Source organism: Nelusetta ayraudi, unplaced genomic scaffold (genome assembly GCF_046127955.1).
Source record: "Nelusetta ayraudi isolate G7.1 ecotype Tasmania unplaced genomic scaffold, CSIRO-AGI_Nayr_v1 ptg000092l, whole genome shotgun sequence".
Lineage (NCBI taxonomy): Eukaryota > Metazoa > Chordata > Actinopteri > Tetraodontiformes > Monacanthidae > Nelusetta > Nelusetta ayraudi.
In genome coordinates, this window is record NW_027466142.1 from 4,859,544 (window position 1) to 4,886,606 (window position 27,063).

A 27,063-nucleotide genomic window follows, 5' to 3' on the forward strand; every position below is an offset into this window, starting at 1 on the left:
GCAACTCAGTGCATTTCGGTGACTTGACGACTCATCAGAATGGGGAAGAAAGGGATTCAAGTGACTTTGGATGTGGCATGGTTGTCTTGCAAACACCTGACCTGCTGGGATTTTCACAACCATCCCTGGGATTTACAAAAAATGTCCTGAAAAAGAGATACTAACCAGTGAGCGGCAGTTGTGTTAATGAAATTGCCTTAGACATACAGTACATACAGTCTTTGTTAGGCATCCAGTACTGACAAAGTACCTCCAGAGTTGCAGAAAAATCAGAGTCACAGTCTAATTCTCACAAGCTCTGCGCCAAATCAGGAACGGAACCAAAACAAAATACCTCTGTTTATTTTGTCAACTGCTGTTTTTCAGAGAAATGATCACAGCAGAAAACTGAAGTGACAGCTGTGTCTAGGACTGTTAAACGGTTTACATAACTCATGGGTGAGGTAGGAAGGCCATTTTGCAAAATTTTGCCTCAGGCTGTGAGGAGGTCTCTGGTAACGCTACACTATCCTTAAACCATTACAGGCCAAGCACCAAAAGGGTGCAAATAGTTTAGACAAGATGGTGCACAACAGAAGCCTTGAACAATATTGAATTCATTGTGAGTCTCAGCCTGACACATACGGGATGTTCTTTGTTGCTACGTACCCAAGCTGCTTTTTTTGTAGTACACGAAGGACAAAATTACCACACATCGCAGTGACATCATTACCTGTATCTCCTTTTTTTTCAAAGTAAATTCCTATGCAGCTCCACTGGTTTTTAGACTAAACTTGTAAATCGCAGCTGAGACCCCTGCACACCCTCTCTTAATTTTATTTCACAATGTTTGGATTTGGATTTTCATTAAAATACATTAATAAATGTTTTGTAAACAAGCATGGCTATTAATCAAATTACATTTTTTAACTTGAAATATCAAACATTTGCTGGATATGTCCTTGGGAACACTAGGCCTGACAGCGTTTTTTTTGTCACATCAACCAGCTGGTGCATCGTCGTGTTTGGAGTGTGATTCTTTAATTGTAACTTAACACAGTTTGATTGGCTATTGTCTAGCCGAGCCTGGCCTGGTGGTAGAGTGTCTGCCCTGAGAGGGAAAGCTTGAGGGTTCGACCAAAGACGATAAAAGGGGTACCCATTGCCTCCCTGCTTGGTGCTCAGTTTTTAGGGATGGGCTTGGGAGGAGGGGAGGAGTTAGATCATGCAGTCACTGTGTTTCCATGCACAACCTAATCGAGCTTTGCTCAAAATTCGCTTTTCTCATCCAATCTGACTTTTGTCCTTGATTACCGAGTGTGACATTGCTGCTTCTTAAAGCTCCCTCATTGGTTGCGTCAAACGTGGAGGACGAATTTGACGTCCTCCAGGATGTGACAATCGGTCGGCCTTTAATCTTTAATCTAATGTTAAGATCCATGGCGCCTGGCTGGTAAACCTTGTCTAAGCTTTTTAGGTCACATTAGCATGCTGCACAACGTTACCATTATTTATGTATTTAATGAAAGCTGATGTCCAACTATGTTCAAATACTTGAATTATATTGAAGACTGAGTAGGTAAAGAAGATTGTATTGTATTGTTTTTGGAACATGAAAAAGGCAGATGTCTGTTGTACTTGCATTGCTAGTTTGAGTCTCTATAGGGTTCCCTTGAACGCAACCCAAGGTGCTTTTACTTCAGCTGTCTGCGCTCACGTGGTTATAGCAGCACTGCAGTGTAAGTGGATTAACCATCTATAGTTATATGAATAGGCCTGGCCTCTATAGAGCACTTCAACCAGTGATTTGTTACTTGCCAGGCAATTCATCTCTCCTCACTGGCAGCAAATGAGTCAAATCATTCAAACGATTAATCAAGTTCCTCGTTGAATACCAGGGGACAAACTTCAATTGACAGGGTAAACAATTAGTGGCATCCTGTTTATTTGAAGTGATTACACTGGGTTTGTTCCCATCTGCCTCATGGGAGGAAATTGCGTCCCTCGTGCAGATGCTGTTTGTCAGAAGTCAGAACGGTGTTGCGAGGAGCCAGCGTGCAACAGAGGAGATTCAAGCAAACTGGAAATAGAACAATGGCCCCTTCCGAGCCTGGATCCCATTTCATGGAGAACAATGCTTTGTTCGTGGCACTTTTCCACGACACATAAGAGACAAAGCCGTGCCTCCACAGCCATACGCTGTGCTCGTTGTGATATTTTAGTCCCCTCAGCTTTGAAGTGTGCTGGGGAGAAGACAAGCCCCTGCATAGCATCAAATGATTTGCTCACTGCAAAGGATTTGTGATGTGGACATAATCATTTAGTGGCAAACGGTTCTACCCCTCGCACTGGGTACTGAGGGTGCACCCTCTCCGCCTCTGTCCTGGAGACTCTTTGAGCTGCGGTGATATGTCTAAGTTTAAGTTTACAAATGGATTTCTTCCTAAATTATTTGAAATTATTGTGAATAATTTGAGATATTGTGCTCTCTTCTTTGCAGGGATTTTAGATCTTACATTTTCCTTTTGCAATTTTCACTAGTTTGTATATCACTGCAGCATTGTTTTCATTTTCATATTTTGATCTCTATTTTATGGCTCCAGATGTAGCTGGTGAGTGAGTGGTGGTGGGTGCCACGCTACCACAACAGCCATTTGGCGCTGGGTCTAATGGTCTCTGATGTGGTGCACTTTACCAAAAAACAGCAAATACCAGCCAAAAGTGTTGTTGTGATTGAGTTAGACTGCGTGTGATCAGTTACCCCAATAATCTGTGACTATTTCCATGTTGAAATTCCGACAGGTCCATAGATTATTAGATCTAATTCATGTCGCACACAGAATTTAGCTGAACCTAATTTAATGCCAAACCTGGAAACACTTTTAGGAACGTCTAAACATAACGTGTGGCACAACAGCGCTTTCATCTGATTTGTCATCATATATCAGGCAGCAATAAAACGTGGAGAGGATTTACAGTGATTCATCATCTCTCTCACTTAGAGGATGATTTAGCCTCTGCCCGTCGTGAAAAGTATGGCCTTTTCGTTCCCATTGACATTTTGTAGTTTCTTGCTAATTGGTGCTGTTGATTTTTCAACTTTGGCACTGCTTGCTGCTCAAATGAAGAAAGAACAAAAACAAAAACAGAATTGTGAAGATAAGATACAAAAAAAAAGAAGTCTATGCAAATGACGTGTCAGATTGTTTTTCTGTTTTCTTTTGTTTTTTTGCAGTGGAAAAATGTTCAAATGGAATATGGAAATATCTGCAGTCATGCAGCCTTAAGCCATTTTCTCTCTGTTGCTGACTCCTGTCTCCATTCCCCTTGCTTGAAGTTCAACTGGTGTGGAGGCCACCCTGGTCTTTTTCTACTTCTGTAAAGGTTCGGAGATGTGAATGAATCAGTTCTGTGTGTGCCCGGGGAAGACGGAGCACAAAAAGCCCGTTGTGGGGGGTTGTGGGGTGGGGGGGTGGGGGGGTTGTTGGTGGGTTGCTGAGATGGCCCCAGTATAGCTTCTTAACCACCAATCATCAGTGATAAAAAATGAGAAGAGGGAGCCGGAGGCGGCGAAGGGGAGCAGAGCTTCTCTCTCTGTAATTACAACATGGTCTTAAAAAGCAAATACCAAGCCCTAGCAACCTCAGCCAGGAGACAGGGAGAAAAGGGGGGTGGGGGGTATTGGGGAAGAGAGGGTAGAGAAAAAAAAATTAGGCAGGGGGGCGGGTGGCGGGAGGGTTGGGGGGGAGGGGGGGCAGGGGAGAGTTAAGAAGCGCCACAGAGAGCGACCCCGCAATGACCTCGGCACACCAACAATCGTCCCCTGCCAGCTGGAGCCAGGGTTAGGGGGCGAGAGCGAGGGGCCGGGCAGGATCCCCCTCCGATTTATGACTGACTATAAGGCCCTTGAAAGAAACCCAATCACCCAGGATTCCTGCGCAGCATGACTCTGGCCAGGGAGAATAGATAGCCCGGGAGAGTGTGGGACTGAGGCGCCGGGCGGCAGCCAACACTGTGACACACAGAGGGCCACTTTACCAAGGGGTGGGGGGAGGGGCCGGCGGGCATGGGCCGCATTATCCGCACCCATGATATCATTACGCCGCGGTGACTCTGCCCCAGCCGCCGTACCCGCCCGAAAACCCCTGAACTACTCCCCCTCCCCCCTTTGTCCTGCATGTTTCACGACCTGGATTTACACGCGTCCGTCTAATTGCGCTATCTTGTCTAATTAGCGGAAAGTGTTTCAGGGTTTATCAAAACTCCAAGTATTGGGGCGCAGCGAGGGAAGAAGGGAGACGGTGGAGGTGGAGAGCGGGCCACGAGAAGAAAAGGGAGCAGGCAGCTGTCTTTTAAAGCGGGCTAAGCCGCGCTCGGAGCTACCCCGCTGATTCATTAGCATATCTGAATGATCCCGCTCCTGCACAGCCACTGCCACGCTGCAAGGTGGCACATCTGAGGAAGGCGCCCTTTGAGCGCGCATCGCGAGCTGGGGGGAAACTCTTATTTTTCAGGCCGTTTGAAAATTCCAGAGACAACTTGATGTTCGGGGGGGGGGAAGCCAACAAAAATAAAAGAGGGAGGAGAAAAGGGACGATGGGGGGGAGGAAAAAAAAGTTTGAGATTTGGGTGGAGGCCGGAGTTTTTACAGGCTTTTTGAAGCCGGGATACTCAATAATTCACTTGATGCTACGAGCGGCGGCAAGACAGTATGGAAACAGAGCGGAGTTTTTTTTTTTTTTCTTCCTCATTGTGTTATCAGGCGTCGTCGCGAGAAAAGTGTGTCACAACCCCGTCAACGCAAATGCCGCATTTTGTATTGAAGTCGTCCAAAAAGAATCGAGAATCCATGTGTGTGTGTGTGTGTGTGGGGGGGGGGGGTGAATCACGTTTATTAAGCGTGTTAATTCCAAAAGGTTCCTTTTGCTCCCATCGGTTAAGCAAACTGGCTCTGCAAAGCTCCGCTTTCTTTTGTCCTTTGCAGACCTTCGCTGGAACGACGACTACGCAGCCTGGTGTTTTCAAGCTAGGAAGCAGTCGAACCACCTGCTCCCTGCTGCGGAAGAATGTACAACATGTGAATAATTATTAACCTAGCGCGCAAAAAAAACAAAACAGGTTTGGCTGGATGCATCTCATCGGGGAGACACACCCAGTATTTTGTGCATAACCAACGCGAGACCTTTTACAATTTGTTGGAATACATCTCTGTTCTGATCTCGATCTTATTTGGTAAATGTGTCAGAGCTTAGCTCTTCTCTCTCTCTCTCTCTCTCTCTCTCTCTCTCTCTCTCTCTCTCTCTCTCTCTCCCTCCCTCCCTCTCTCTCTCTCTTTTTTTTTTTTTTTTGATTAGCCTTGAAGTTTGTCTCCCCTCAGCCACAAAGCTCGCTTCTATTGACTGGTTCCAGGGAGCGTATTGATGGTTCCATAATTTGGGCACAGGAACACAAAAAGCTTGACCCCCGCTGGGCTCAGCACGACAGCCCAGTCAGCAGGGAGGCTTGCATTTATTAGCCTGGGAGAGGAGCTCCTGCAGAATTAAAGCACATTCACCCACCCATTGATCTCTGTCACGAAAACAATACTCGCCTCCCTCGCTGGCAGCAGCCTCGGCACTGCACGCTCTGAGGTAATTCAGCGGCCATGGAAAACAGGATGGCTCACACCCTTGGGCTCCGGCTAAAACTGTTTGAGAAGTGAGAGGAAGAGGATTAAAGGAGGAGAAGAAGAAAGAAGAAAGAAACTAAGCCATATTAGATTATCAATCCACCTGTCCAATTGTATTATGGCATGATTTGTGATGAATGGTGGGAGAATATGAATGCAGCTGTGGTGTGTGCGTGTGTGTGTGTGTGTGTGTGTGTGTGCGTGTGTGTGTGTGTGTGTGTGTGATTCCATGTTGCGACATGTTGAATGCTATTTCATGTGCCTCTGGTGGATTCTCAGCCCAGGTTTCCTTTATTTGACCAAAAAAAAAAAAAAAAAGCTGTCTGCTGATTGGAGCAAAGGGCAGGGCTCCAGCCAGCCAAGGCCCTTTTTCTTTTTGGCTGCTCACAAAAGAGGTTCCCCTGCCATATGATTTGTGATATTGGCCTAAAAGTGGTGATGGGTAGCAGCGCTTGAGGGCAAAATGAGAGCAAAATAAAAAAAATGTTAATCCTGTGATGCTGCTGTCATCCTAAAAAAAACCCAAAAAACAGCACACACACAGTCAGTCACAAGGGCCGAGTATGACAGTATTTATCTAATAGGTTTCACATCGTTTCCTCTGGCTGAAGTGCTCTGGACTGACAGGAAGATAGGAGAATTTTTTTTAACTTGCCCCCTCACCCACTTTTAGAAAAAAACAAAAACAAAAAAAACTCACGTGTTTCCAAGACAAATGCTAGCTAGCTAAAGACAGGTCTCCATTCCCACCGGAGACTGGCTGCAATTGGCCATAAATGCCCTCCTGTAACACTGTGTAAGCAGACAGGGAACATGAAAACTAATTGTTACAAAGGGGATTTCTTTCAGCTAGTACCAGTAATGTTCATATGAATGTAGTCCTAATGAGCAATTTGGGTTTTGAGTTGACAGTTTAGGTCGTTAATGACCGGAGAGGACTGGAACTTTGATGTCCTCCGATCACCTACTGAGAGGAAATTGTAGTGTGGCACAGACCTTGCGTGTGTGAAACGTGTTTGCTAGCACAAACAAAGATCACAAGCCTGAAGCAGAATTGGTGCTGTTTGTGAAGATTCTCGGCCATTTCAGTTTATCTTAGTGTTTAACGGTTGTGTTGAGGCAGTTGGACTGGTTTTGCTATCCTGATGACGTTTTGCCTCGGATGAGAATTGGCATTGTTTTGGTATTAAAATCAATAATTTTGGGGGGGATTTCTATGGGTTTCAAAATGTTTCCACTACATCGCCACCCAAACAGCATTAGCTTCTGGCTGGGGACCCCGTTCACAAGTTAACAAACAATGTTAAAAAATATGTAAAGAAAAATCAACTTTTAGATTATTTTTTCTTACTTTTATTTGCTGTTCAATGATTTGTTTGTAATAAGAAAACTGCCAACTAACATGTTGATAGGCATGGCCATTATGCTGCCTCATATTTCATTACTGTAATTGGTCAGTTTTTAGTTTTATTTTTAATTTTTTTGCAGCAGTGTCTTCCACAGCTGGGCTCCTCAGTCTCTTTATCATAACCCCATCCGTTTTGCACTAGCTAGGCTAGCTGGAGGAACAAATCAAAGTTTTTGACGAGCAGGCAATCATATGATATATCATTATGGACTACTTTTACCAATAATGATTAAACAATAATTGGATTATATTTGATAACAATGAAAATTAAAAGATAATTCAATTCTATTATTTATTTATTTGCATTTTTCTTACTTCTCTCCAATTTTCTGCTGCCCCCGTAGTGGCCCTTGGTGGACCCCACTTTGAAAACCACAAACTATATTCTACATGAACATGTCAAGAATACTTACTTCACTGCTCCAATATTTTGGTGCTGAACCTCTAACAGGCAAAAACAAACAAACAAACAAACAAAAAATCTGGATGACTCCCAAGTTAAGACAGTGTGTGGGAGTTTACATAACTGCCCTTCCTTCTCTTACACACCTGCTTCAGGAATTGAAATGTGAGCAAGACGTGCAAAGTATTTTCCCCCTTTTGGCTCATTAGTCATTACGAAGAACAGAACCGACTGGGAAATACAGAGAAAACCCCGATTGCCATAAACGGCTTCCACAGAACACAAATCAAAATTGAGTTATCTGTTGAGGTTCTTGGCTGCGGGCCTTGCCTTGGACGCACAAGAAACAGTCTTGAGGAAGCCACGAGGGGGGGAGGGCTGTGCGGAAAACTCCCCTTCCCTTTGAATCACTTTTGTGTGTTTATGCATGTGTATACACAGGCCTGACTGTTGACCTAAAGAACTAGCGGGGCTTTGATGCTGCCCTCAGCAGCGAGTGTCCAAAAAAAGGGGGGGTGAGGGTGGGAGCACAGGAGGGGGCGGGGGTTGCCGTCTGGACTGTCCGGTCGACTCTTCTCACACAGGCCGCTGTGTCAACACGTGACACGAGAAGGCCGAGGATGTCACACTTCACACGTTAGTTGAAAGGAGCGGTGCGTCTCATTATGCCACCTTAGAGATGCTTTTGTCAGCCGGGGTGCGAGATGTGCAGCAGGGAAGGGCTCAGGGAGCCACCGTGCCTTGGTATGGGGCCTGCCGATGCCGCGTTTGAAGTCACTGCCGGGCCAAGGTCTTTCATATTTACGGAAAAGAGGGTAAAAACTCTTGGGATGGCAGTGATTGGCACGCTGTTTTGTTAGTGCAGTAAATGGTCGGGAGCTAATCACCGCTTGCGCTCGCCCCGTTCGTCAACTCTCGCGCATCCCCGGGGGTCTTAAAAACACTGCTTTGCCTGCACTTTTTTTTTTGACTCCTTAAGCATGAAGCTCCCTTTAATCTATTCTCCCTCAAAAAAGCCATTCAAACATCTTACATAAATTATGCTCTTAGCATTAGAATCAAAGGCGAGCGTCCCTCCTCGTGCTGTCAGTGAACCTTTTGATGGACAGATACATGGAGGCTGACTTTATGGCTAGCATATGCCTATTGTAATTCCAAAAGCGACTTCAAAATAAAGGCGTAGCAACTTGCCAAAGTAAAAATCTTAACAGTTCCATTCACTAATTCAATACTGGTGAGAACATTTGAAGATACAATGAGAGAGATGACAGCATTGTCAGCCCGTCTGAATGTCGCACGTCAAGTTCTTAAAATCTTTTTTCTTCCTGAAGATACACAACTGGGATTTGATAAAAAAAAAAAAAAAAAAAAAAGAATTAAGAGTGTTTGTTCAATTCAATTTGTTTAGTTACGAAAAACACATTTGCACTGGCTTTATTGGTTAAAAAACAAACAAACAGACATCCTGAATACCTGCTATGCTGGTTTGTTTCCGTTTGTTTTTCTTCAGCACAGTCAGCAAAGCGAGCCTGTAATTAGCTAACTCACTCCTGTCTGGTTTGAGCACTTTCCCAGTGGTAGTTAAGCCGTTGAGTATTTGTAGCTGACAACGTGTCAAGCAACACCGGTGCAAATTGTTGCATGTGACCACAAGACCGCATAACCTATGTGGTCAGTAGCAGGCTTAACAGTGGGTTAAAGTTAACTTTGTCCCAAACCAATTCACGGGGGCAGCTAAAGATTACCTTGTCAAGTTTGCAAAGCATGTTTTGGTGGCCAAAATTAATATATGTCAGCGGTACCAGTCTCATATTTGATGCAAATGCGTATTGCTATGCATGTCACAGTAGATTTGCATGTTTTTTTTTTCTCTATGTCGAGTACAATTTTACTAATAAATCATTTGTTACGTTTGAATGTTCCTCAAATTTATTTAAATGACTTTGACTATTGAGAGTTGAAATCCACATGCTGAACAAGGTTGGATTCTCACAGTTAACAGAGATTTGAATCAACTGTTACACAATTACTGTATATTTTGTAGCATAGCTGTATGATACCTCCACACAATCAACAAATTTGACTTTAAAGATGCTTGAGGAAAATGAATAGCCGCAGAATGTTACTGCCCTTTCCATCACACATCCAATATTATTTCCTGTTACCACCTGAAAATGTTCTCTGCCCTAACCGCTCGTGTTCGCACTCATTCCTGAAATAACATCCACTGCCCTCGTTCAAGTCTTCACACGGCACAAAACCGGTAAGAGTGACCCGCCTCTTCCCGTCTCTTTGTAGTTGATTGTACGCCTCCGCTGTTTTGGAGGAAGGGCGTCTGTATACAGCATTAAATATGCTTTGTACTCAGAGTAAAAAAGTGCAATCTTTTTGTCCTTCCTCCGTGTTACAAAAGAGGCGACTCGGTGACGGTGATAAACGGCCACAGAGGGTCACGGTTAGGGCCTCACTTTGGAATAAACACAAGGCTCCTTTCATAAACAAAGGGGACTGAAGGATAGAAGTGTGTGTGTGTGTGTGTGTGTGTGTGTGTGTGTGTGTATGGAGAGAGAGAGAGAGAGAGAGAGAGAGAGAGAGAGAGAGAGAGAGAGAGAGAGAGACTGTCCTTATCTTTCCTTGCTAGCGTAGAAAGCAAAAGTCAGGAAACACACAAAAGGGTGAAAAGAGCGCGGAAACAAAGCCAGGTACAAGATAATGACAAGGTCAAGTGTGCAGTCAATGGCTTAGTTCAGTCGCGGAGAGATAAGGCCTTGTGTGCTGACAGGGTGCGTGCAGCGGAGGGGAACGGGAGGTCAGGAGAACCTCCGAGAATACTTCTCCACCCTCCACACGCGGCTCACCCTGCGCCTGTCAGCTCTTCGCTGCCACCTGCTGGACGAATCGGCGAGCACAGTTTACGAGGCGGTCTTTAGCGACGGCGGAAACGGAACTGACAGTTTCTCGTTTAAACCGAGTGCTGCTGCTCGAGTCGTCCATATGGACCGTCGAAACATAGCCACAGGTGACGTCGTTATTTCATCTTCCAACAACGGGTCTGACATCAGTGAGGCTGAGTGGGACTTCAGCGTGACAACGCAGTAGGGGATAAAAGTGTTAAAAAAAAACAAAAAAACAACAACCCAAAAGCAACCTAAAACAACAACAACAACAAAACAAAACAATGGCAGTTTGAAAGGCAGGGATGCCAGCCAGCGCATTCATCAACTATTTCCTGGAGCGACTCCAGGAATAACCAACAGCTTGACTGGGAGAGCTCTTGTCTCGCTTTGATGTTTGAAGTTTCCTCTGTTTCTGAGAGGCAGATCGCTGAGTGAAATTCAAAAAGGCGCCGCGCTTCCGTCTTAGGTCGAGCATGACATTAAGCATGATTTCAAACGATGACAAATAAAGTGGGAGAGGGCTACAGGCTTGCAACTTACTCTCAGAGAGCATAAAGGATGGGATTAGTTGAAGGCTATCTCTGATGTGTCACTCATCTCCAGAGGAGAGGAGAAGGAGGACACGAGATGAAAAGTCTTTTGGAAGAGAAAGCGAGCGGGGAGAGATACGCTTCAATAGATATCTGATAGAACTGGTCCGGACACAGACCTTAATCCTGATCTGGAATTCTGATCTTATGCTTGGATAAAGGGATAAAAGGCCTTTGGGGAGGTTCTCGGCCAAGAGGGAGGCCTTGGACTGATACTCAGAAGGTGGGTTGGGTCATTGGGACGTCAGGCAGCACTTTGACCGCAGCGAGCCTTGAAGATGTGAAGGGGTGCGGGGGGGGGTCTGTTATGTCTCATCCAGCGCTGCCTGGCTCAGGGTGAGCACTGGGAGGAACCGCTGGGAGAGCGAGATTGAAGTGAGTCACAGCGTGCAGCTGCCACTGATGGAGGAGCGACAGGAGCTGCAGCCCCCGTGTCCCACCTCCTCCGCCTGCCAGGGGCCAGTTTGATGGAGGGAGGGACTCAGGTAAGCAAAGTGGGCTTGATTGCAGTGTGAGAAACGGGATGCATTATTTCACACAAGGCAGGTTTGTTTAAGGAACGCATTCTCGATACAAATCATGGTCAGATGTTGTATTTGCTTAAATCGCTAATGTAAGAAGTTATTTGACGTACATTGTTTTTTTTTTGTTTACAACATCAGGCCATACATCACCTCTCCTGCACTCAGGGTCATGGGGACACTGGAGCCAATTCCCACTGTCTTGAGGTAAAAGCAGGGCAACGTCTTCATCCACAATAGTGTTTTATTTTGCCTGACAGCTTTAGCTCTTATTTTATTCATATCATTTCATTCTTTCTCGGTCTAGAAAAACATTTCTGAAAGCTCTTCGGAGCTGCACGGGTGTATGGAGAACCGGAAGGATTGGAGACTCCGTTGGAAGCTCGTCTGAGGACGACCCGCGCATCTAAAATGAGTACGTAAAGACCAACGTCGGTTGTCAGGGACTGAAAAATATCAATGTAAGTGTTTCTGATATTTAACCATGGGAAATTCTCAGAGACACAGGTAGAATGCACAAACTCCACACTGAAGGCCTCTTGGTCAGAATCCAACCTGTGTGCATTGTGTCGTCCAGGTTCACTGTGGATCCAGGCCCTTTCTGTGTGGAGTCTGCATGTTCTCCCTGTGTCTGCGTGGATTCACCTAGGGTTCACCTACAGTTCAAAGACTTGCAGCTTATTCGTTGGAAACTCAAATGCTCAGTCGGTGTGAATATGCGTGAGAGCAGTTGCTTGTTTCCATGTGATAAGCAGACGACTTATCCAGCGTGTAACCCTGCCTTCAGCCCAAGACAGCTGGCACAGACTCCAGCAACTACTAACAATAGCAACGTTGTGACATAGATTAGTTGAAAACGCAATTTTAGCGGACATTGCCATCTAGCGGTGAATTAGTGCGTATTTATTTTATTTTAATTATTATTATTAGAGCGTGTGACTCTAATAATGAGAAAATAAAAAAGAAATATACATAGAGATGACAGGAAGCAGGTTTCATAAATATACCAACGTATATTAAAAATGGGTGCGCCTCCCTAGAGAACCAAAGCAACCATGGGAAATAATATTAAGCTATATAATAACGTAGTCTCATGTCGACTATTATTTGTTCTTCCTGCAGCAGTTATCTCTGGGGAATAACAGACAAAAATTGTTGAAACATATTTCATATTTTGTTTCAAACGGAAAACTTAATACTCTATTCTTAAATACCTCCTTAATAGAAATAAACAAATAACTTTCCCCACATTAAAATGTCAAGGTGGTTTCTTACCGATGTATTTACTTTGGTGCAAATACATACTACTAATATATACTAACTCAATTCATTTAGGCATGCAGACATGGACAATAATGCCTGCTGAAGTTCAAGGTGAGCATCAGCATGGGGATGAAGGCGGGTTCGGGTGCCTTTGAATGTGTCTACTGGAGTATTTCACAAACTGCTGATCGACTGGAATTTTCACTCACAACCGTCTCCAGGGTTTAATGGTCGGGGGAGGGGGAATCCATTGAGCAGCAGTAGTGTGGAGGGAAATGCCCCGCTGATGTATAAGTAGTCAGAGGAGAATAGGCAGGCTGGTTGGGTGACACAAAGACAAATGAAACTATCATTATTATTATTATCATTATGAATGATATTATATGTCAGGTCATACAACAACCCCTGTCACTGATAGTAATACAGTCATGGGTATTTGGTGCATGCAGAGGGCGTTTAGCTTCACATCTGTCTGTTTGAAAACCAGCAGAAGACAAAAAAGGCCAAAACCTGCGAGGACAAGCCTCAAGTTAATTGTAGCAGTGACTGTGCTACGAGCTGATCTCAAATGAGGAAGGAGCAGCTTGCTCCTGCGGAGGCAGTTAGGCTGGGGCGGCAGGGAGAGGGCTGACCCAAACACACAAACCAAACCCCTGGCAGAGCCTCTGCTCTGTGTGCGAACAATTAATTGGCCGACGCGAGCGGTGCTGATGGAGGGGGAGCCGAGCGTAGAGAACACGTCTCGGCCCCACTTTATCAATCAGGCTCGCTCCTCTCCAAGCCACACCAAATTGACCTGCTGATGCTCCGGCCACATCCAAGCCTTGGAAATAAATCACAGTGGACGAGAGCAAGGTAGCCGTCAGCACCATCCCTGTGCTGTGCTCACCCAGGTGGAAATGTGTGCGTGCAAGGGGGAGAAAGGGGAGGGACGACTGCATGAGCCGCCCAACCTGCACGTTCGCCCACTTGCAAAGGGAAGCTGTTGTTTGTGATGTAATTAATGATCGGTTTTCATCTCGCTCTTTTAATCTCCTCGGATTGTCTGCTTGCGGTGCAGCAAGGAACCCCAGGCTAATTGGAGCCTTTTTTGTAATCGTGCTCCGATATCCTCTTGCTCTTCATTTTGCTCAGCTTCCGACTTGTTTAAGTTGTTGAAATTTGTCGGCGTGCGCCCTAAAGGCCCAGGATGTACTGGCCCTCATCATTCAGATGTCCCTTTTTTCATTCCCCCCCGCCTGAAAAGTCTTCTTCCAGCGGTTGCCGTCTCCGGGAGGTTTCCCATCCATGAGCGATGGTCCAGGGGGAGATAATTTATGGAGGGCTGGCTCTAAATTTCACTTGTGCTCTTGTCCTCTCATCCTCTGGCTCACCTGGCTGACAGGATGACAGATGCCACAGCGTGCGGTCCGGGATGCATCTGTGAACCGGGGGGGTCATCCATTGCTCCTAGAGTGATAAGTGGCTCCGTCCTGGTGGAGGCTCATCCAGCTGCACGCTCATTCAATCACAGCTCAGCGCCGCAGTACAGCAGTGGCAGCCGGTGGGGGACAAGGGAGCAACAACAAAACCTGTGGCGACATCTGTATCACCTCTACTGATTGTCTGCAGCAGGCGTGCTGGCGCTGCTCTCTGCACCTTTGCCACCGATTGTCTGGTTTTTGTGACATTTTTAAGCTCAGCATCAGGCGACCATCAGATGATAATAAAGAGCTCCGCCTTCTGTCAGTCTCCAACAGTGTTGTTGGGATTACTCCATGAAAGTAATCCAACTACTGATTACTGATTACTCCTTAAAAATGAATCCATTTACTTCTTTAACTGCTTTGTTTCATCAGTAATTCATTACTAATTACTTAAGTTTAAAAAAACATAAAGTAACAGCTGCTCAGTGCTTTGAAATGAACTTTATTAAAGTGCAAATTTTGCAATTCCTAAATATTGCCTCTGTTCTATTAACATGAATGAATGTTTTCTCTCTGCACATTTCACAGAACAAACTCATGTAAAGCACTGGTGCCTTTTGCACAGCCCATAGTGTTAACATAATTAGAAGCACAGTAGTAAAAAGATCTCAACTGTGCACAGTACTGCTGACTTACTTGTAAACATGGCTTTCAACAATTTATTAGGTTAGGGGTGGATATTTTCGAATTGGAGAACGTCTTTGTTTCCTGCACATAATGTACAAGGAACCACAATATTTTTTTATTTAGACCAGATGAACTCTAAATAATGTTTGTTTTTCCAGCTATCATCCGCTGTTTTTTTGGTGCGTCGTTGCATATCAATGACGCTGCATGCACGGCTGCATCATCAGTCTGCGACATTGTTGTTTTTGGTTGTTTTTCTAAATTAAACAGACATTAAGATCAATATTTCAGAAAAGTAATGATGGTATAATTACCAGTTTTGCCACAGTAATCTTAAAAAAGATGTTTAATTACAGTGGTGGATTACTTAGTAATAGATTACTCGCCAACACTGGTCTCCAAGATACTTTCTTCAGCTCGGCCAGTTTCAGCAACTCACCTCCTGCATCTAAAGAGTCAAATCCACCACATTCCAGAAGTGACCCGTAGCCCGGAATGTTAAAGCAGACCTTATACGCATGCAATAGTCTGCAAAATATGTGGAGATTTAAAGAAGGAGGTACCCACTGCAGACAACTGTTGTCCCGCCAAGTTAAGACGTTCATGATGATCAAGAAGAAACCGACACTGGGAACAATCTCTAGTGAGAAGGGAGATAAATCATTGCTGACACATTTTCCAATTTGAGTGGTGTTACACACACAAACACACGTACACACAATTTTTTCAATAATGTGCTATAATGTGCCAATAATGTTCACAAATTTTCCAGATATATTTTAACAAATTCAGTAATTTCACATGTCCATGTCATATCTGTGGTTTGCTGTCAGGAGAGGGGGTTGATGAATGAAACTAGCACCACCTTTGTAATCTCTTTGAAGATCCAGATCCATAGCCAGACTCAGTTTCCCAACATAAATGCGTTTAGTTTTGGCAGCTCTTGTACAACTGTTGATTTAGAACTGACTTTAGAACAGACGTGGGCAAACTTCTGACTGGTGGGCCACAATGACTTCTAAAATTTGTCAGAGGGGCCGGAGCAGGAGCAGGTGGACCGTTTGGTGACCCACCTCACTGGAGAAAAAAATATATCATGGGATATGTTGAAAACCTGCGTTTTAATGTTCACTGAAAATGAACAAAAGTGTTGCAACAACATATGTGTGTTTGACGCCCCCGTGATGTTTTGCTCTTTATTGAAATGACTCTTAAAACACTGAAAGAATTGATGAAATACAGCTATTTTATTTGACTTATTGACTATTAATATAGTTTCAAGTCGGGCTGGCCGGATTAAAAAGCTTAACGGGCTGCATATGGCCTCCGGGACGTAGTTTGCCCACGCCTGCTTCAGAAGTTCATCGCAGGGCCACTGAATCAGAATCAGAATCAGAATCAGCTTTATTGACCAAGTTTGTACGTTTTTTTCTCTATTCTACTACTTAGGTTAAAAAACAAACAAAAACAAGTAACAAGTAACAGTAAAAAGTAAAAAGTAAGTCTAAACAAGTAAACAATGTCCAACCGGAAGTATAAATAAACTATAAACAGTGTGCAACTTGGTGGAGTAAAATAAGGATCTAAGTCTACATAGTATATATAAATAAATAATATATGGGTTCTCTCCGTGTTCTCCGGCTTCCTCCCACAGTACAAAAACATGCATATATATGTGTACTATGTATTATTATATATATTATACATATATATAATAACATAATATATATATATATATATGTACAAATATATATATATATATACATATATGCGTACATGTATATATGTATATATATATATATATATATATATATATATATATATATATATATATATATATATATATGTATATATATATATATATATATATATATATATATATATACATATGCATGTTTTTGTACTGTGGGAGGAAGCCGTAGAACACGGAGAGAACCTACGCAGACACTGGGACAACATGCAAAATCTACACAGAAAGGCCCCAGGCACTGGGGCTGAGCCCACGACCTTCTTGCTGCGAGGCCACAGTGCTTTTTATCAGCCACATTTTGCTGTATATGTATGTTTTTGTTTTTTGTTTTTAAAGAAAAGAGAGAGAGAGAGATAAATGCCAGAAAATGGTAAATCAGTCTTTCAACAACACCCACAACACTCATGCTCCGCAGCAGATAAATGAGAGCAAAATGATTTCAGCGCTAAAACTGACTTTATTTTCCCTCCCACGAGCGGAGCAGCAACCTTTGACCACTAGATGTCAGCACACTGCCGCCCCTTACACTACCGCGCCTCAAGCTCGGCTAGTTAGAGGTTTAATATTTTTTTTCATTTATTTTAACATTTGTTTGCAAATTGCAAAACACGGGTAAGACACAAAGTCATATGTGCCCATTCACCTTCTCCTCCGTTTGTCACCTGAACAAGAAACTCATCACGTACTCGCCTCACCCCATCCTCGGTCTAAAAAAAATAAAAAAAGAAAAAAGAAAAAAACTAATAACATGGCTGACTGACTGCTCAGACTGCATGTCACGCTGTTGTGAGCTTGCACGAAAAAAATACACATAAATTAAAGTTGAGTTCTGACGTCAAATCTTTGCCCCCGCCCTCCTTTTTAAAACTACTCCATTGTTGTGGAGGAGGGGGAGAGAAAGGAGAAGGGGGGTAGGGGCAAACGAAAGAAGTAGGAGAAAAAAAAAAAGAACTGAATCTTGGATAAGAACATTCCTGCTAATCCTTAGGACCAGGTAATTCCCACAACTTGGCACTCTATCAGTGAAAGGGAAATTGGGCTCGGCCTACGACCTGGAGCCCCTCCGGTCCTCGCAGAGAGCCTGCCTGTAAAGGATTCAAAGCTGAATGTTTGCAGGCGGTATTATCCAGGCTGCTCGTATCTTAGCTTGATTTAGCTTTAAACAAACAAAACCAAAACAATACAAATGTTGGTTTTTGTTTTTTGCGCCAAGGAAAGCGTGTTCAAACACACCTGTGTGTAAAATGGTTGGAGTGCTTTGTGCGGTGCTGGTGTTCCACATGCATACAGTATCTCACTGTGTGTCGTCGTGAGTCATTCCATCGTGGCTGCCTGTGTTCCTCAGAGCGTGATAGAGGAGCTTATCGTGTGCTTCCTCCTTTCCATGCCCCGTAGCGAGCACTTTTCTGCAACGGCCCAAAACTCGGGATGGAGTTGTTTTTTTTTTTTGTTTGTTTTTTTTTTTTTCTCCCCCCCCCCGTCACGCGTATTGTGCCGTACACGTGGGGCCGGAGTAACTGCTGGCCACTTATTCCAATCATCCTATTCAAAATAAATGTCTGCTACGATTTTTTTTTTTTTTTAAACCTTTCTTCTGTGGATTTTTTTTTTTTTTAAGCTTAAGGTGAGCTGGCTATAGCCTTAAAATGTGCAGTAAGCTCAGATAACCTATCCAATATCAGCAACAGATGAGGCAGAAAGAGGAACCAGAGCGCGCATACTCACACACACACACACACACACACACACACACACACACACACACACACACACACACACACACACTATCATTTTAGCTCCACGTGTTGTTGTTTTTTTCTTTTTCCTTGTGCAAGATAAGCTTTGTCAGAGGTCAGATACTGTGTGATAGTTTGACCAATTTTCAGCAACTATTTCGGGAAACGGCTGTCGATCTGATGGAAGCCCCCGGAACGCCGGGCTCGCGGTGAATGAGCAGCCACGGCGGTCTGGGCTCACAGGGGAAATCTGTTTGGGCTGCCTGGAGTTGAACCGCAGAACACTTTTACTCCTGGTGAGAAGATTGCTCTCATGTTTTATTGAACGTTGCCCCGAGCACCTTCCCATCCCCGACAATCGGATTCTGCCAAGGTCTGTCACATGACCTTAATGTTTCACCTACGGAGGGAGGCGGGGGGCCACAATTCACTCTGGCTGACCCCTCCATCAACCTCATCAGCCCTCGCAGGTCCTTTGGGTAGCATTTATGGGCCACTTTCAAAGTGGATTAATATCTCCATGGCCAGCCCGCATTGTGCTTAACTGTCCTTGTACTTAAATAACCCGACACCCCTGCCCTTTAGTTCACTTGTCTGGCCCAGACAAGGCTAGACGCCGCCTGATCATATTCGCCCGCACTTACACAACACGTGCGCAACAGCGTCCTCCACCGTAACAACACGTACATGTGTGTCACTTTGGCAAAACGTACTCAGTTTGGGTCAAGGCCTCTTCAGGTGGCAGCCAGTGGAATCGGAGTGAATCTCTTCTCCTTGTCTAACCTCTGGAGCTGTCACCCAAACTGCATCGTAGCAGTGATTTAATCCACTATAGCTGTCATGAAGACAGAGATGCCGGGGATAGAAAAAAGGAAAAAGCTCAGTCCTTGTTTGCCTTTTCACCACTGTACGGTTCTGACAGAGGAGGGAGAGCAGAGGGAAGGGGAAGGTTGTTTTAAAACACAAGAGACAGCATTTTGAGAGATGGCAGACTTTTTTTAAATGAACATTAAGATAAAACTGCAGAGAAAGAAGGTTGCGAGTTCAATCCCCACGGGCAGGTTTTCTCCAATGCAATACATGGAATTAAATGGCACTTTGCTTGTGGCCCTCAAGTCAAAAGTATTCTTTAAAAAAAGAGGATAAAAGGGTTATGTTCAGTGTTTTATCACGCTTGATGCAACATAAATTTAACAATGTTGCATTTCATTCCCAGCATCCTCGAGACAACGGAACTGGAGAGCAAAGAGGAACAGAGGGCTTTGTGTGTAAATTACCAAACAGTCAAGAGACAAGCTCGCTGTTTGATAATTGCCTGGGATCCATTCTTTTTTCCCCCCTTCCCCTGGCATTAAAAGAGAGAGAAAAAAGTTATGTGTCGAGACCTTATTATTGTTTCATGTCGCAATTGTTAACACATTTCTTGGATAATTGTCAAGTGAGAAGCCCACAAAAAGAATTATTTGTTTCTCCGAGACATCAAAAGCCCCCTCATTAGGCAGAGGAGAACACACGAGGAGCGAGAGATGTTTGCAGAGCGCGAGGCAGCAAACTAACATCTGCTCCTCATCCAGTCAGATGCCATCTGCTCCTCCGTGCTTCTTTAGACAGCTGTGAGACCAACGAAGGAGGTGACATCTTGTTCTTTTTCTCTGTCTCAAGAAGACGTTCACTGTGTTTGCTCAGTGATCCTCAAATCGACTTAGAATCTTAGAAACAAACAAAAAACCCCAACGATTGGTCGTTTCCTCTGCCAGAATTCCCGTCATACATTCGTTCATGGATTGGATGGAAACTCTGGCAGAACTTCTGGTGTTTCTGGAGGATATCGGGTTACATCATGGCCAGAGAGACAGAGAGAGCAAACCAACCATCTACATCAGTGCTGGGCAAACTTTTAGACCGCTGGGCCACAATGGGTTCGAAAGATTTGACAGAGGGGCCGGAGCAGCAGCAGATGAATGGAGTGTTTTGGTGAGCCACCTCATAGGAGAAAAAAATATGTATCATGGGATATGGAGAAAACATGTGCTTTAATGTCTATTGAAAATGAACTACAAGCATTACAACAAAATGTCTTTCTTTGAAGCCCCACAGTGTTTAGCTCTTTCCTGAAATGACTCTTTAAACACAGAAAAAAATGGATGAAATACAGCTGTTTCATGACTTACTTAGTATTAACATCATTTATTTAAGTACGACGGACCAGATTAAAAAGTTTAACAGGATGCATATGGCCCCTGGGCTGTAGTTTGCCCATGCCTTCAGACTTGTTTAACAATGGGAGAAAACATTCGGAGCAACAAGGAGACTATGAAGATTCTATGCAGAAAGGGCCCAGGTGGGAATCAAACCCACAACCTTCTTGCTATGAGTGCAAACCGCTGCACCGCTCCTCTTGGGACACCCAGAAGAAGAAAAATAAATCTGATTATTTCTGTCTTTCTTTGTTTGAATACTGCTGTCATATTGCTGTGAGAGGACCCGGAATGTAAAACAGGAATTGTGCACATTACTGGATCTCATCGCGCCGAGACACACAAAACGCTCAGTTCTTCCCCTCGGTCGAGCATCAGATATGATTTCCACAAAAAGTGGCGGCTCTTGCCGCCCTGACGCCGTGTGCACGACTCGATGCGCACGCAAACAGCGTGCCGCGCCGCCCCGTCCTGCCTTGCCTCTGTGCCTCCGATTTCTCTGTTGTGGTGCTTGGATTACTCCAGGGATTAGCAGGATCCTGGCAGCACCCATCGATGGGACGGAGATGACGGTTGCCATCATGTACGCTTCTGCTTTAACCCCTCGCGACTTCCCCGGACTTAAAGTGGCACAAACAGCAGATTACGCGAGAACGACAGCAGGGGGAAGAAGTCACACATCACAGCGGAGATTAGGCTGAACAAACTCGTCTTCAACTGTGTGGGGGCATCCAACCCAAACATGGAGATCTGTCTCTCATGGCCCAGTTCGGGCTGGATTAGTAGGCTGCAGACGGCAATACTCTGCACTTTGGAAAATAATAACCAGGCCTGCGATTGTTGCATTCAAAACATTATTATTATTATTATTTTTAAATGTTTACTGCAATTCTTTGGGCTGTGACAAACATAACACAGGATGGACAAACCTCAAATCGATCTTAATGTAATTAATGTAATTCTCTTTTTTTTTTTTTTTTTTTTTGCATTGAACCCCATTTTTATGAGATCATGATCTTGAATGCCCGGTTACCATTATTATTTCACAAAAATTAATCAAGATGTGCTTCTCAAGTAGGGGAACATTTTAGTGTTTAATGAAAACCATCTCCATAGTCTAATTACAAGCGAATGAGAAAATTGCAAGTGTGCAAAATTCCCTGCCAACGCACTAAAGTAGGCTGTGTTGAAGAGTCTGAAATATAAACCATGATGCTTTATTGACTCTATTATGGTTTAGCACACACACGACTCAGCGTCATTATAATACAAAGCTTTATTTTTTTTAAAAAAATGACAATTTTAATTTTAAAACACTTAACCGCCGTATTGATGGCCACTTATTGCACACTTGATATTTGTTCTCTAAAATCACATTTAATTAGACGTTCAAGGCAACAACTGTCAAAGCCATCCCATAATGTGTTTAGCACATTCTGATTTTATAGTAATATTCTTCAAGTATTCCAGCAGATTATTCCATCAAACTGATAACAATGGAGTTCAATGCAGAAATGAATAGGTAACCTCAGACTTTTGAACGCCAGTGTGATATTCAACTGATGTTCTGTCTTAGTGAGAGAAATATCAAGTGTACAGAGGTTGATGCTCAATGTCATCATCATCACATCATCCCCTACTGCGGGAATGTTAGTCAGCGTCGTTACTCGCCTCAAGTCCACGTGTGTGTAGCCATGCGTGCTTCCATTAAGGTGATACAATTATGCTGAATAATGCTGTCAGACCTGATTTGAATTTGTCTCAGCTCTATTTCGGGCCCCGAGCCCCCTGGCTGCCCTATATCAGCGAGAAGCCGGGCATCGAAACTTCCAAATCTAAGTAAGTGCGTCTGTTCAAATGCGTGTTTCAGATGTGAGTGCGCACTGTGAGCTCGCTCTGGTCTCTGCGTCTGAACTTTTAAGTTCTGCAGACTTTACCTTGCGTGGGAATGCAGCCAAGGTGGGATGAAATCCCAAAAAAAGCAACCTTGGTCTGTTAAGGCTTGAGAAAGAAATTTGCCCCATTTCTTTTTTCTTTTTTTTTTTTTTTTAAAAAAGAAAGGCGCTTGAAGAGTATCAAAGACTTGTCTGTGGCCGATATACGGTCCACTGTACGGTATGGAATTGTGTGCTTTATTGCCACGGCGCAGCCACGTTATTGTCAATAGTGGAACATTGTGCAGTCTTGACAGTCTATCGGGTGACACTGAAAACCCCAGTGAATGCAGGCTGCAGCAGCGAGCATTCCTGTAATTGCTGATATAGTTTTGAGGCAGCTCAGTTCCATCCGTGCACTTACGTATATTCGCAGTGCTGAATGGCACCACTTTGCCGTCACGAAGACTCGTGTTGTTTGAAATGATTCCCTGGTGACTTGTGACTTTCTGAATCAATGAAACCCCATTATTTGGTGTTAACACGGCACGTTTACCCATTCCAACTCAAAAGAGCAAAACACAATTTCCTTGTTTAATTTAGGAATATTTACTTAAATGTTGGGAGAGGGGGTGATTTTCAGGAGGTGTCGTGGTTCTCAGAGAGGAAGTGGCCACAAGTTCACAGCGGCAGGCAGAGATTTTCTTCAGCGTGTTCAGAAATATTCCATTAATAAGTGTGAGGAGAGATTCCCATATAGTTTTTCTCCAGAGTTCCACTGGCCGGTTTATTTCCAACTTCACCTTTTCGTTGCTTCAGTTTTAAGTCAGTCTCTGAGCTAATCTGTCCTCGGAGTTGAAAGACGTCAGCCGGCGGCCAGACGATTTCCTGTCATGCCCTTTTCCACCAGGATAACCTCTCTGCTTGAATCAGCGAGTCTGACTCTAATGAGACCTTTAAAGACAAACCTTTCCCTGGTTCTCTTGAAATCATCTTTGCAACCCTTTTTCCATCCTCGCAATTGTAACGCCTGCGACAACTCACCGAGCTTTGACAAGCACCGCATTTGTTGCAATCGCTCACCTCGTTTCATGTGTCAGGCTAAAAGCTGAATTCTCTGCTGGAGCCCCACCTGGGATCCATCCTTAGTTGATCCTCTCCAGGTTCCCCTTCATGTGTTCCTCCTGTTGAAAGGCCTCATTTGGGTTTTACCTCGCCCGGAATCTCTTCTTCTCGGCGCGGAATGCAAAGCTGTGTGAACCACTGTAGTTTTTCATTCGGGGTGAAATGAAAGGAACTGACTTGACTAAAAAGATTTTTTTCCGTTGCTGATTTGTTGACTTGTATACTAATATCCTGAACTCTGTGACTCTGTTTCACTCTGCCGTTGCTCCAGCGTACATCTTGCTCACTTAGTGTAGTCTCCTAATTTATTTTCCATTTCCATTTTATCATCTCAGTATACTATAATTCATGTTCCAGCCAGCTTAATTCATACTTATATTCTGCAGGTTTAATTATTTTCAGGTGCGCTGGCTGACTTGAATGTGGTCAATATTTTTCCTGGTCTAATCGATTTTTGTTTTTTTTCCTTGAAATACTAACAATTTATACAAACCCTCTGACACCGTCCGCCATAATTTCAATGCATACGTACACATTGATTTTCATAACTATCTATAAGCGCAATTTCTGCGTACTAGTTTGCCTAACATATCATTCAATTGTTAAAGCATGTATGAGGGAACATACAGGCGCGCCTGATTTAGGAGTGAAAGTTACAAGAAAAACAAGTGACAAGATGAGACAATATAAACACAATGCGGCACAGGCAAGAGAGCAGTACCGGCTGTTCCTGAATTATATGCCACCATGCACTTAAAGAACTACAAGTTAACATCATATATGAACGCTTATCCTAAGATCATTCCAGTTCTAGAGCAAAACAGCCTGGCAGCACTTTCCTCCATGCCAAGAAATGAAAACCACATAAAATTCATTCAAAGTCCACGTAGTTCATCTGTTGTGATGTAAGTATCCGGGGGTCCAAAAGATCCTTGATTAACTTAGGATATTATTGACTTCTTTTTTTCCCCGACACTGGGTTGCAACCTTGAAAGATGTTGCGTGAATGTTTTGCACAGTCAGAGGCGTCAGTTCACTTCCCACCCACGAGGTGATGAGTAAACACTGACAAACTTTCCAGTCATGAGTAAATGGTTCTTGGAAGAAAACTCAACTTCAATTTGAATGGCCTCTGCGAAAAGTGAGAGATGCACATCCCATGCAAATCAGCTCACACAAACACTCGCCGGCTTCTTAATTCGTGGGGTGAGGTTCCATATCGTCGCGAAAGATATGTCAATTTGAGCAAAGTCACTCTCTGAGCTCCTCGCGTTGGGCCAACATTTAGGGTGCGACGCGCGACTAAATGCACCTCGGCGGCAGTTACCGCAATCTGTCAGCCAGAGGGATGATGTACATTGAAAACACATTGGCTTCCCTGTGGCACTCCATCTATCACCGGTTTATGGCCACTCCTACCCACGCTGGCACGGCTCTGTTGTGACATTTGTCTGCGTCGACCATCACAACTCCAATATGACGAAGCCTAGCGTTGCATCGCGCTCTCAACGACTTTCCTCCCACCTGGTAATGGGAAATTTGGTAGGCAGTGTGAAGATTCGTGGGAAAGATCGCAGGTAAATTGCTCTTTTGAAAAAAAAAAAAAAAAAAAAAAAAAGAATTGCTTGCAGTGGTTAGTGTTGTGGATTCGATACCCAGACCTGGGACCAAAAACCTACTTGTAAGATAAATTGGGAACTCCAAATTGTCTGTAGTTGAGAGCGCGAATGCAGAAGGTTTTGTCTCTCCCTGTGAACTGGTGACTCGTCCAGGGTGTCACCCTGCCTAAGCCCAATGACAGCTCGGATAGGCTCCAGCAAAACCCCTTGAGTGCACAGGACAATAGAAGATACATTAATTGGACTTTTAACGGTCAAGTCTTAGCATTTAATTCCAGGCGATTCAACAGATTTTTCCACCGACTTCTCTGCAGCTGCTTCTCTAGGTCACCGTTCAAATCCGTAGAAGCGTAGCATGTTAATAACGCTGCGTGTCCGCGAGGCGTCGGGATGCACAGCCCTGCGTGATGTGTTTTGATGTCCTTCGCACAGTTGGCAGGTTGAACATACAGAACACGCGCTTCTCTATCGTCACATCAGACTTCTGAACCAAAATGTTGCGGAACTACAGGACGTTCTGACAAGCTCCCAGCATGGAGATGCTGCTGCTGCTGCTCTGCTGCTGGCTGCTTATCACGGTGCTGCAGCGCTCAGAAGGAAAAAATTAATAAATGAAAAATAGCTCAAGCTCATAGCAATGGCTTGTGGCAACTTCCTTCTGGCTCCAGACACGTATAGGTTTGGCTATACACTTCATGATGATAGGAAAGTTTAGCTGCTTTTTTTTCAGTCAGCAAGGCGCTCGTGCCTTTTAGCACCGCAACCCAACAAACAAGTCACTGCTGTCGCATAACAAGTCGATACATTTTTTCTTTATTTTAATGAGTAAGTCAATTTGCTCTCTTTCAAATTAATGGCAGGGGTTCATAATTGGTTTCTTATTCTCAAAAACAAAACAAAAAAACCTGCAACGAAATGAATTTGCTTGTGTTTAAAAAAAGACAACCAAAAAAAAAAACCAAAACAAAAACAGGGATACAAGCACAGATACCGAGTCTACTCGCGAAACCCTAAAAGGAAATTCTGATGTAACCAAGCTGCAAGCAATGGCCCTCTCACCTTGCTTCGCTGCCTGACATGCAAACCCTACTTAACCATCAGAGGGCACTAAAAACCAAACCCCGTGCTCCCTAGCGAGCAGCCGCGTCATTAGAGTCTTGGAGGTCTCGTTTATAAAACAGCTGATTGGAGATTCACCAGGTGCTTCCACCTTGTGATTCACTAGTGTGATTCACTAGTGTGATTCAGTGAGGTCCCGTTCAACGTCGGCCCGATTCTGAACAAACAAACAAAAAACCCCACCACCAACATCCCAATATTATAGCAAAGATATGACAAGTCCAATGAGAACTGAACTGACGCCAGTAAGTCGTCCATGCACCTATTGTAGAGAATAATGATCAACAACAGAGTAAGAGAAACGAGACATAATCACTCCTTACATTTATTTATTTATTTTTTTGCGCGCGTCATAGTAGATTTTGTGAAGTGTTCAATTCAGGCACGTGATTTTGAATCCTTCACTGTATCCAAATTCCCTTCATGCGCCCCCCGACCAAAAACAACTCTGAATTGTCCTTAGGAGTGTATGTGTGTTTGAGTACGGATGGTTATCTGTCTCCAGAATTTGTCTCCAGCAGACCGCTAAGTTGAGGAAGAAGCGGGTACTGAAAATGGGTGGATAGATGGGTGGATGGAAAAGAAAGACAGACTTCAAGCTTGACTTGTGATCGCACTGAAACAACCGATGCGCGCCTTGTTCAGACTGCGATCGAAAAGCCATCGGGCGCTAAACGCGTCCTGAACCCCCCCACCCCTCCTCTTCCACCACCCTCCCGAACTGACATTCAAACCGACGCACGGCTAATCCTCCCAGCTGCGCACTGGACGTGGTTTTCTTGAGCGGATAAGCGGTGACAGATGATGCGTTTAGCGCCCC

General features: G+C 44.1%; 1 protein-coding gene and 1 long non-coding RNA gene across 2 annotated transcripts in view; one reads left to right on the top strand and one right to left on the bottom strand.

The window, feature by feature from the left end:
- glt1d1 (glycosyltransferase 1 domain containing 1) overlaps positions 1-27,063 on the bottom strand; it is a 121,441-nt gene that overhangs the window by 26,555 nt on the left and 67,823 nt on the right. The window lies entirely within an intron of this gene.
- On the top strand, positions 11,598-19,696 carry LOC142902230 (uncharacterized). Its single transcript, XR_012929064.1, has 3 exons — positions 11,598-11,673; positions 11,774-11,927; positions 19,525-19,696. It is a non-coding gene; the product is annotated as an uncharacterized LOC142902230 (long non-coding RNA).